The sequence below is a fragment of the Choristoneura fumiferana genome, chromosome 15 (genome assembly GCF_025370935.1).
Source record: "Choristoneura fumiferana chromosome 15, NRCan_CFum_1, whole genome shotgun sequence".
NCBI classification, from domain to species: domain Eukaryota; kingdom Metazoa; phylum Arthropoda; class Insecta; order Lepidoptera; family Tortricidae; genus Choristoneura; species Choristoneura fumiferana.
This window is the reverse complement of record NC_133486.1, coordinates 12,631,347-12,643,523: the sequence shown is the minus strand read 5'-3', so window position 1 is coordinate 12,643,523 and position 12,177 is coordinate 12,631,347. Positions and strand designations below refer to the sequence as shown.

General features: G+C 36.5%; 1 protein-coding gene and 1 long non-coding RNA gene across 8 annotated transcripts in view; one reads left to right on the top strand and one right to left on the bottom strand.

The window, feature by feature from the left end:
* Window positions 1-12,177, bottom strand: part of brat (tripartite motif-containing protein brain tumor) — a 603,590-nt gene that overhangs the window by 211,465 nt on the left and 379,948 nt on the right. The window lies entirely within an intron of this gene.
* Window positions 6,790-10,564, top strand: LOC141435575 (uncharacterized). 4 transcript variants are annotated; one of them, XR_012452184.1, is made up of 4 exons: window positions 6,790-6,822; window positions 7,574-7,641; window positions 7,771-7,880; window positions 9,428-10,564. It is a non-coding gene; the product is annotated as an uncharacterized lncRNA (long non-coding RNA). The 4 variants fall into 4 exon arrangements; XR_012452186.1 differs by having other exon boundaries at window positions 6,790-6,826; XR_012452185.1 differs by lacking the exon at window positions 6,790-6,822 and adding an exon at window positions 7,074-7,168.

The following is a 12,177-nucleotide window of genomic DNA, read 5'->3' as shown; positions in this document are numbered from 1 at the left end:
AAGTAAAGTCAAATTAAGTAAAATAGACCAAATACAACCTCCACCTTACCAAGTAGAAGTAAATACAATTGACACACACAGATAAATATCAAATCAAATAGATAGAGCAAACTCAACCTCCACCTTACCAAGTGGAGGTAAACACAATTCAAGCCTACCATATCCTAGTCCTACTTCTAAACTAACCAACTAATCTACACGATACAGCAAACTAGAAGCCCGGGCTCCACATTTAGATTACTCGCGGTCTCTCTCAAGGTGCAGTGAGAGAGCCTATTCTAAATCACCCCTACGTCGAGTGGGTGGCTCTGTTTCCTACGCCTATCACCCGTGTGCTCACCGGTATCTGTCGTGTTAGGATTGGGAAAGACAAATACCGATGCCGAAGAATAAATGTGTGAATAGATAAATAAATAGATAAGGAGGACAAGATCTTGGTTGATTTAGGACACCGGTATGGCATCTCAAACCCTCCAAAACCCAGGGAGAAAATTAGGCCTGTCTCTTCCGGTATAATACAAGACCCCGCCCTTACTCCATAGGCGTACACTGACTCTGAAGAACGTTCCCAGGGAAAGTCAGCCTGTCCGTTACCACCGCTAGGTGACCTGGCTCCCATTCCCTAGGAATCGGCTTTTACTGAGCCGAAACTCGATAAGTCCTCTACTATTCCAGAAATATTTAAAATCACAACTGATTGTGATCCCCAAACCCATAATGAATCAATACGCAATTCCCAGCGATGGATACCTTAATACCAAAAGCCTTCGATACCAAGATACACAAAGCAGGGAAACCACACACCAATTCACTATAAAAATAACACAAAACAATTTAAAATACGATAGAAATAAATCAAAGTGTCCCAGAGAGAACCTCTCGAGTCCGTGTCGAAGAAAAGAATCCCCCCTCCTTTCGTGCGCTTCTATTTATACCCCAATTCCGGCGACAATGGCGACAATGGCGACAATGGCGACCGATAGTAGAAACAGGCCGCGGCCATTGCGTCGGGCAGGAAAGGCTCTGCCGCGCTATTTCCACGTTCGTACTGGATAGTTTAATGTTGCCAATAATCTCGTTCGCATATTTATGGGTAGATTAGCTTTATTTGTTCATAATTTACCTTTATTTAATAAAATTAATAAATTAGTTTAGCCTCTCCTAATAAACCTATGTTCACATAAGGCGAAACATTACGGACCATAGGCCGTATTGTTACAATTGCCCCCCAAATTCTATGAAAGCGGACATGTATCTAGCTGGAGTAGAATTTGTAAACCCAATTAAACATCAGCCCACAATAACTTATTGACATTTTCCCCTTCTATGATTGCCTCTCCTCACTTCTTCCAGGCAAGATCTTTGAGTGGTGTGTATTTAGACCAATCGTAAAAGTGATACTACTCAAGGAGCGAATGATCAAGTCCGCACATGCCAGAAATGACGCTGAAGGGGTTTCACGAGTGACTCTTGCCTCAAAAGGAAAGTGAGTTGTGCTAGGCTCACCCCGATCCTAGTGATACACACAAAAGTATTTGACCCAGTCTTGCTCTGCCTTTGTCGACCAAAATCAGTACCAATGTGTCCCTTCTAAAGACAATGCCAAACGTCGGCGGCCAAATCCATTGCTTTCAAAACCAATCCCAGCAGTGCAACCTAATCCTCTCTCCTCAATCGCACCACTCCTAGCTTGGTGTATGTTGCAACAATAACGTAACGTTATATTGTATATAATTTGTCTTAAAATCAACCAAGAAATAAAATTACTAAGGCACAAAAACTAGATTTTAGTTGCAAGAAATAACGCTGAAAGGGTTTCACGAGGAACTATTGTTTCAGCGAGGGTAAATGATTCCTCCGGTCCCATACACGAGAGCTAGTGACCCGATCTTGCTCTGCCTTTAACGATCAAAGCCCTTCGCAAACGTGTCCCTCCATAAAACAAAGCTCAACGTCGGCGTCTAAAACCATTGCTTTAAAGGCCATTTCAAAGCAACCATCTCCAGACCCTGAACCTCATTCACCTTACTCCCAGTTCCCCGCTTATTGTTATAACAAAGTAGTGTCATTATCTATCACTTCGGATTATATCCGATATAAATGATTTTGTTAAAAAAAAAACAATACAAATTTGTTAGGTTCCATCTTCTGTGCACCAAGCCTTTTGCAAGAGTACAAGTGCCCTCTCATTCAATTAATTTTAGTGTCGTCCCGTAATCATAAAATTCATAATAATGCTGAGGGTTTCATTCTCAATCATAGTAGAGATTATACAATATCACGCATCGTCATTGCTACGTGTAGGGTTCTAGTATCATGTTGTGTTGAATGTGAAAACTTCATGGGCGGCAATTTAACTGCATTTTGCCTTTTTTTTTGGCTTACTCCTAACTTCTACACCCATGGGCTTTGTTTGTTGAGTGTAATGGTTCCGGTTCAAATGTCAATAAGTCAAATAAAATTCCAACATCAGAGCCCCACATATACTGGATACCTTATTTCTTCCACTCGTCTTATTTTGAATCCCCTCAGAAACATTCTTCCTCTCGCGCTCTTTCACACCTTTACTAAACCCTCTACCCCTGTTCTCAATCACATATAATACTCTCATGGGCCCCCCCTTTTAACACGCCACTCTGACATAGGAATAATATTTTTATACATTTATAAAATTTTCCCGAATTATTTCCAGAAACAACTCAAATAATAGAAATGTCCTCCAGCAAAACACATGTCCAATATTTTTTTTTCTAGACTCAAGAATAACTTCTTGAAATAACATACTATTATTCCATCTACATTTTATTTTGTAATTCTTAATTAATTTTACTGTTGCTCCTAAGAAAACTAAGTTATAAAACCCATTGCACCAAAATAACTACCACCAAGCATCAAATGCTCCGCCACACCCCCTACGAACTCCCATCATCCAGACAATTTTAAAGTGACTATACCAACTGCACCCAATTTTATTAACCATAACAACACTACTCGAGCACACAAGACAACCAGAAACATCTGTGCCCACTCTACCTTGACCAACTATCTGAATAATGCATCATCTAAATTACTTACTTACTACTATTTACATATATACCTATAAACATTTTTTTGAGTTAATTTATGAATAAGTTTTATAAAATTTAAATTATTTATATAAAATAATTGTGAAATTTGAAATGTTATTATGAAATGCTTATGTAATAACTAGTATAATAGTTAACTTAAGTATGCAATGCATGCACTTGTGATTATGTTCTGTGATTCAAAATGGAAATAAGGAGGCTAAAATAATAATAATACATATGAATACAGCCTAAATTCACTCTTGCCTGGCTTACTTAAATTAGGCCGAAGACGCTAGTTAAACAGTAATAAGGTATAGTCTAACAGTTTGTGACAGCTAGGTAGAATTAACACCGAACCTGAACACCGCTTTGATGACAAGTTTCTTCGGGATGGCAACAAGAATATACAACAACTTCCCGCAGAAATATTAAAAGGAGGGAATGTAAAACAGTTAAAAAAAAAACTATCTACAATTTTTAGTTGCGAAGGCTTTTTATAATGTCGATGAATATGTTAGAGACACGGTAACCTAGTTTGCTACTTTTGGCTCAGCAATAAGAAAGGAAGCAATTACTTGCATTTGAGGGAGTACGTCACGTAGCGGATAGGACTCGATAAATTCGCTCCTCACTTCATAAGTCGCCGTGGCCGAGCGGTACTGACCGGCGGCACAAACCTTAGCAGCGCTTGACTCCCGAGTTCGAATCTCAGCACAAAAATCTAATTTTTTGTTTCTTATTTTTTTTTTTTTCTCTATTTGTCTTGTTTATGGGGAGCTAGGACACCGCTCCTTACTCTCAGGAAATGATGATATTTTCGTATGAGTTTTGTTTTTGTTTTTCACAAGTGCAGTGATGTACACGCATTAGCTCTAAGAGCTGCTAGTGTATTATTTCAATAATAATAATAATAATATAGTATTATGAGAGTCCTGGAGTGGAGACCCCGTGCTAACACCTGCGGTAGAGGACAACCACCAAAAGATGGACAGACAATATCCTGCAACAAGCTAGCGTAAACTAGATGCGAGTGGTAATGAATAGGCAAGACTGGAAAGTAGAGAGGAGGCCTATGACCAAAGACGGGCACTATAAGGGCTGTTATAGACAGAGATAGATAGATAGTATTATGTGGTAGATATGTATTTTGAAATTTATGAATTGTTAAGTGTCCATAAGAAGTATGCTGCATGTGAAACTGTGACTATCTGTATGCCTTATGGCACAACATAGTGTTACTGAAAATAACCTGTCATTTATATCCACCTGATTTCACCTCTGATTGAAAAATAAATGAACTTGTAATTTGTATTTTGAACTTAAGGAATGCAAATTACCTAATAATTTTTTTAATTATTTTTTTTATTTTTTTTTATTTTTATGTACTTAGTATTTTCTTTTCTTATCAATGTTTGTTCATCTAAATATTAAATGTTTTACTCAACTTGATAATGCCGTGCCCCCAGATACTTTAACTATCAAACCATACCTAAGTTCAAAATACACACAAAAAATAGGCTTTTCGACCAAAATGTAATCGCATAAACCTATAAATTCATTACCTATTCCATATAACAATACAATACACATCAAGCAGCACAGGAAACAGGATTACCTGCATTACTTATAGTGGCCAAACATAAGTAAAATTTAATTGTATAGAATTCCTTATATTGCTAATAAAATCATTCACTAAGTCTACCTGTTCTAGTAGGCCACTATGTACAGTAACAATGTACAACTGATCCATTCAACGATTTGGAAACGTCTTGGATATTGGACTACCCTGCTGCCAGGTTATCAGTATAAATGAATCAATTAGAACATCTTGCAATGAAATTTCATACTCACCCTATCTAAATTTTCTACCTAAGTTCCCAGCTCATTTACATGACACTGCACCATAAGACTACAACGTCTACAACTCATACTTTACCCGCCGTATCAGGTAAGTATTAGTCCAATTTTTGCTAGAGAGATAAAGTTTGTTTTCACACATACGTATTGGCCGGGCAACAAGAACAACAGCACTGCACAACCTACAGGAAGCCATTTTACTCACTTAGCAAAAACCTGCGCTATTATTTTCATGTCATTTCATGTTTTTGCAACATAAAAATTACGTATTTTAACGATGTTTTCAGTTTTCTTCTGACAGCTACGTAAGTACCTACTGACTGATATTTGCGTTCGGATAAATGAACACTACTATCCTATCATAAAATTTTCAAAACACATGTGATCACGGCCATATTTTTAATTCTACTTTACACGCTAAATAATTTACTTACACTAAACATTGATTTCTAAAACTAACGGTACTAAAATTGTTATCTAGTTCCGATTTTCCTAAATTCGTTCGTGAATCAACCGGTCATGATCAAGGTTGCGTTTCATTATTTTAGTTTCCGAACTGGTAGGTTTGACAACTGATATCAATGACTTTTGACACCGTCAATTTTGACAACTTAATACTACTAAGAGGCTACTACAAAACCCGCAAATCGAAGCTCGCACCGCACCGTCTCCTTCACTCGCGCATCAATCATCATAAGCGTCAGCGGGACGGCAACACACGAAGCTCGAGTCTTGCACTTCATGGTATAGGGCCCGATTATCTATTCTGCGCTGGTGTTATCATAGATTACAATAACTTAAATATTTATTAAATATTTTCTCGCTTTTGTATTCATAAACGAAGTCACCATTTAATTACAATCGTAATTCGGACCACCTTCTACCTACCGTAATGAACGTTTAAATTATTATTAATAAATATAACACATTGCAACGTATATATTTTAGGATTGCTAGCACCTGCAGATTTGTCAGAAAGAGACAAAATTACACTTTAGACAACACTAATGCACTAACCTGACAAGCTCTTTACCGAAATATTAAAAACTCATTTACGTCTACGCTTCATCTTTGTTTAATGTCGTTAATCATGCACTTTCGTCCTTTTACTTTATTTGATATTTTATATTACAATGTTCTTGTCTATAGATCTATCGCCATCATCACTTTCAAATCAATGCTGCCAACTCAATATTAAAAATTATTAAAGGTGGTCATACATTATCTAAATCTATCTTAATAGTAAAACTTATATAATATGAATAACTACATAACTAACTTAACCTAAGCTAAATAGTCAATAAATAACTTATAATACAATAGTACTACTTAAAAACCTTTAACTATAATCATAGTTGCGATAATGAATGGGCGTCTTTCTATCGAGTAAACATTATTGTTTTGTGGCAGCACTCGCGTTGTAACCTGTGGGTGTAGTTATTGTACGACCTGGACAATGCTCGACCGATTTTGTACGACCTGGTAATTCAATCACATGTCACTTGGAACACGGGTCGAGCTTTATCATCCTGTACCGATAATGTTCAAGGTGCTATTGGACAACCTGATTTTGTACGACCTAACATTGTACGATGTGATATATCTAATTCAAAACGAGTTCGTATTATCAGGTCGTACAGTGATGGCTGAGCAGTATAGGGTCGAGCATTACTGTCCCTAACCTGTCACTGTCAATTCAATTCGATAACCAATAAATACCTAAAGAAATCCCGCGTACTATTCTTTTATTTGTGTTAATCTTGGAAGTATCATGAAAATAATACTATCCCTATCCTACCGAAAGAGCGATATGAAGACTCGCCAAACGATCACAACAAACGACCAAAATCCACCTCGCCAAAAGTACCCACAACATCTCACAAAAAGGAACTTGAATGTAAGTAGGTACCCTTGTTATTTTTAGTATAGATGTTAAATTTTTAACCGTGACTTTGATGAAATAAGTTTTCGTTTTGTAAATTTCAGCCACGATGATACCTAGTTATCCTGCTCACTAAATAACATGATAATCAGTTATTAACCTGTTTTGACGGAAAATGATTGTAATTGTACTACTAATGAATCTTATTAACAAAGTTAATAATCAAGCAATGGACCTAACTTAACCATTTATTTCCTGATAATATCTATAGTCTACAACCAAATCATTTATCTATTCTCCTTCTGTTATTGTTTTAATGATTTTATCAAGAAGGCACAAGTTCAATAAGGTAAAATTTAAGGTAAAGTTTGCTAGCATACCTAATTTTTATCAATCTGATGCTGTAGTAAGATCACTTGCAATCATTTTAGTTAGTAGATAGGGCTTTTTCTAATCATTATATTTAATTGAAATGTAGATATGTTTGTTTGCAATGTGGCTATTACTTGAAATAATTCTCAATTAATGAAACTAACCTGATGTCATAACATTTTAAAGTGAATGAAATTGATCTTTGACTGAGAATAAATTTACTTTCACCGAACTTAGACCCAGTATAAAATATATCTATATTTAATTTTATTCTTAAATGTAGTTACACTACTTAGACTACACTGCTTACACACTACTTAGTCTATAAGGAGTCTAACAACTAGAACCAGATTTTGATGCTTAGATTTTGATTTTGGTTTTTACTTTGTTTCAGCGCTGAGTATTTATTTTTAGTCACAGTCCTGAGAGCTAAGGAGAACATTCATTAGAATGGTAGTAAAGGTATGCTATAAATGGTTTTCTAATTATCTTCATTATGTTCCAGAAATCTGTCATACTATGTACTCTTAAAATTTATTAATGTTCTTCACATTATGAATTTATTTATAACCATACTAAAATATATTTCAGGTGACCTGGGCCCGGGGAAAACTCTTGCTTTTTGTCCGGTGGTTTACACACTAGCAAGGGCTATGCTGAATTGCTGATGTACCGAACACTGCTGAGCATCATTTATTAAGGTACAGTAACTTAACTACCTATACTACCTCTATTTTTTTTTTAATACCACGTCGGTGGCAAACAGGCATGCGGCCCGCCTGATGTTAAGCAATTACCACCGCCTAGGAACGCTTGCAACACCCGAAGTATCACTCGCGCGCTGCCGACCCTGCATAACATTGCTTACCTTATCTATAAATTATTCTAAACAAATAGGAAGTTATATGCAGACTCATATTACTTAATTAATTTTCTTCTTTCTTTTGTTTCTAGAAAACCCATCTTTCCTACCAGTCCAGCCCTAGTTAACTTACTATTACTCTATTGTCTTTGTTACTCAGAATACTCTTTGCTTCACTCCCAATTCATCATCATCATCATCATCATCATCATCACATCAGCCACAGGACAGCCACGGATGGACACAAGTCCCCCGCACAATCCAGTGGCCTCGGTTGGTGTCAGCTTCTCAATAAACTATTTAGTTAACCAAACCAAATGCTCCTACTACCATGACAATCTAAAGGAGAACCGATCTTATTTTAATTGTTATTTTCCACATCATGACATGATTCGGTTTCATTATCTTATTTTTACCCTTGTGATTTCTTTATAAATTCTTATACTTGACTGACATTTATGTAAATTATAATGTAATTTTATATTGAATGAATAAATAAAGTAAACTACTTCAATGTGTTAGAATGAATGCAGAAACAACGCAGCATCAATACAAATCGTGATGCGGTTTAATGATGCAATAAATGATTAATTGTATTTTTTCTTATATTAATTAATAAATAATAAAATAAATGATGTTAGAGTTGAGGGACTCTGTAGATATCATCTCTTTATTTCAAGCATTAATTTTATTCCTTTGTGCCCCCACTGTCTGCAACCATCTAATAACCTATGCCAATTTCAGGTTTTCTAGTTTCTATTACATATCTGACAGTATTCCTACATCCTTTAATGATGGGCCTGGTTGTACTTGCCTTTTCTAATTTTTCATTTGTTATTACCCTCCTAACTTCAGGTAAACTCTTGTTCTCACTATTCAACTTTATGATCTCTGTTATGTTAAAATACCACAAACAGGACCTATCACGCCAAACACACGAGCAACATTTATCTCGACGTTTTGACCACTAATAATATATTGATATAAAGTGCTTATATGCTACCATAATGTAATGATATAATGTGGAAAAATAGGCCCGCGCACCCAGACGTGGAGTTGCGGAAAACAGCCCGCTACTACCTATAACTATACTCAATGTGCTTGGAACTTCCTAGGCTTGCTATGTTCATGGGGTCGAACCGTTTTTACTTGACTTTACACAACTCAGTCACTAACGTATTTTACTCATATCAAACTATACTATTACTACAACTACTACTTAATTCACTATTAAATTACTTAATCACTTAAGATAGTACCATATTTAATGTAATCAACTTATTTTTCTTCACCCTTTATTTAATAAATCACAACATCACTAACTTCGATCTTTTATTCACTCACTGTTTTTACTGATAGTCGCTAAAATGAACATTTTTTTTTCAGGGCAACGTGTACAAGAATGCCGCACCGATAAGAAAAGACTACAAGCTGCTTTAGAACAATACAACTACCTATTATGAGCTCCTATTTCCCACTTATACTTTTCCTTTTTCACGTCAACAAAATTGTTGCTATAACCAATTGTCACATGACAATAGATTATAACAACACTCGACCTAAACAAGGCAAAATCAACTTAATATCATATCTTAAAGCAATGTAACATAATTTAATTTAACTAATAATTGATTTAGCAGAGAAATGATTATTTGAGGACCCAGTGAAACAAAAATTTAAAAATAAAAACTTAGCAAAGCATAATAAATAAAGTAAATGGTAATAATTACTAAAATATACATATTATCCTGGTCACGGCACCAAAATTGTAACGAATCCTACCTTAAACTAGATTTAAAGTCTTAACTTAAAGCTTACTCCGATGCCTACAAACCGAATTTATTTATTATTAACTTATTATGGGATCTCAACCTACAAAATTACCTAAACCTAACAAGTTGATTTACCTTGATTAAGTCATAAAATTGGCCAAGTGATCGCTAGCGGTCTAGTATAAGGAACCTACGTTGTGTCCTAGAAAGTAACCCTTTAGTACGTTTAGTATAATGGGAAAAGAGCTCACTTATTATATAATTTAACTAAATAATAAAGAGAAGATAAAAGAAGAACAAATGAAGAATGTAGTTAATTGTTTAAAGTAGTCTGTCAATAGTCTATGATATGTTCGTGTGGAAGAAGGTATTTTATTTCGCAGCTAAAGTTCAGAGGCCCACTCCCCGCCTCTGAAAGTGGCCTTCGCCCCGTACTGGACACGCCTCCTCTGCGTTAGCCCTGAAGGAGCATACTACCTCTTCCTTGTTAGGAAATAAAACATATCTTTATGTTATAAGAGAGGACATTTCAAAGGGAAGTCAATTATAGCCTGAGGCTGTTCCTGGATCAAACCCGTGATCACAATACTCCTGTAGTAACAAACCCAACTTCAGCAGAATGTAGAGATAAGTTATAGTGCTTTATTATATTGATTAATGAGTAGTTTCCGGATCACCTGGTACCGGCTAACCACTGACTTGCTCTGCCTTAGTCTTAATCAATATGACTTACATTGTAAGTTTACAGAAGAAAAATATAGAGCCTTATTACTTATTGAAATAGTTGATATTAATAGCCACTACAGGTTCATACAATCCAAGGTCCATTGCCAGGAACGACCACAGTCTTCAAAGGAGATTCTACTTTCAGCAAATAAAATATTATTCCATTGTGAGTTGTTGAATTATTTTGTCTCACTTGTAATTGAGGCTACTAGCGTTTGTAACTTAGGACATTGAATGAAAAGTGAAACGCCGAAACCCTTCATTCGTCGGACGTCAAGGTCAGTCACTAGTTATGTAAGTATGTCGCCTTGAGTATGGCTAGGTTCTGAATGTAGCAGGCAAGCTTTAAAGCAGCCTTAGGCAAATTGGTAAGTAGCTGTATAGTTAATGGGAAGAAAACACGATTAACACACACAAGTAAAGTCAAATTAAGTAAAATAGAGCAAATACAACCTCCACCTTACCAAGTGGAAGTAAACACAATTGACACACACAGATAAATATCAAATCAAATAGATAGAGCAAATTCAACCTCCACCTTACCAAGTGGAAGTAAACACAATTCAAGCCTACCATATCCTAGTCCTACTTCTAAACTAACCAACTAATCTACACGATACAGCAAACTAGAAGCCCGGGCTCCACATTTAGATTACTCGCGGGGTCTCTCTCAAGGTGCAGTGAGAGAGCCTATTCTAAATTACCCCTACGTCGAGTGGGTGGCTCTGTTTCCTACGCCTATCACCCGTGTGCTCACCAGTATCTGTCGTGTTAGGATTGGGAAGACAAATACCGATGCCGAAGAATAAGTGTGTGAATAGATAAATAAATAGATAAGGAGGACAAGATCTTGGTTGATTTAGGACACCGGTATGGCATCTCAAACCCTCCAAAACCCAGGGAGAAAATTAGGCCTGTCTCTTCCGGTATAATACAAGACCCCGCCCTTACTCCATAGGCGTACACTGACACTGAAGAACGTTCCCAGGGAAAGTCAGCCTGTCCGTTACCACCGCTAGGTGACCTGGCTCCCATTCCCTAGGAATCGGCTTTTACTGAGCCGAAACTCGATAAGTCCTCTACTATTCCAGAAATATTTTAAAATCACAACTGATTGTGATCCCCAAACCCCATAATGAATTAATACGCAATTCCCAGCAATGGATACCCTAATACCAAAAGCCTTCGATACCAAGATACACAAAGCAGGGAAACCACACACCAATTCACTATAAAAATAACACAAAACAATTTAAAAATACGATAGAAATAAATCAAAGTGTCCCAGAGAGAACCTCTCGAGTCCGTGTCGAAGAAAAGAATCCCCCCTCCTTTCGCGCGCTTCTATTTATACCCCAATTCCGGCGACAATGGCGACAATGGCGACAATGGCGACCGATAGTAGAAACAGGCCGCGGCCATTGCGTCGGGCAGGAAAGGCTCTGCCGCGCTATTTCCACGTTCGTACTGGATAGTTTAATGTTGCCAATAATCTCGTTCGCATATTTATGGGTAGATTAGCTTTATTTGTTCATAATTTACCTTTATTTAATAAAATTAATAAATTAGTTTAGCCTCTCCTAATAAACCTATGTTCACATAAGGCGAAACATTACGGACCATAGGCCGTATTGTTAC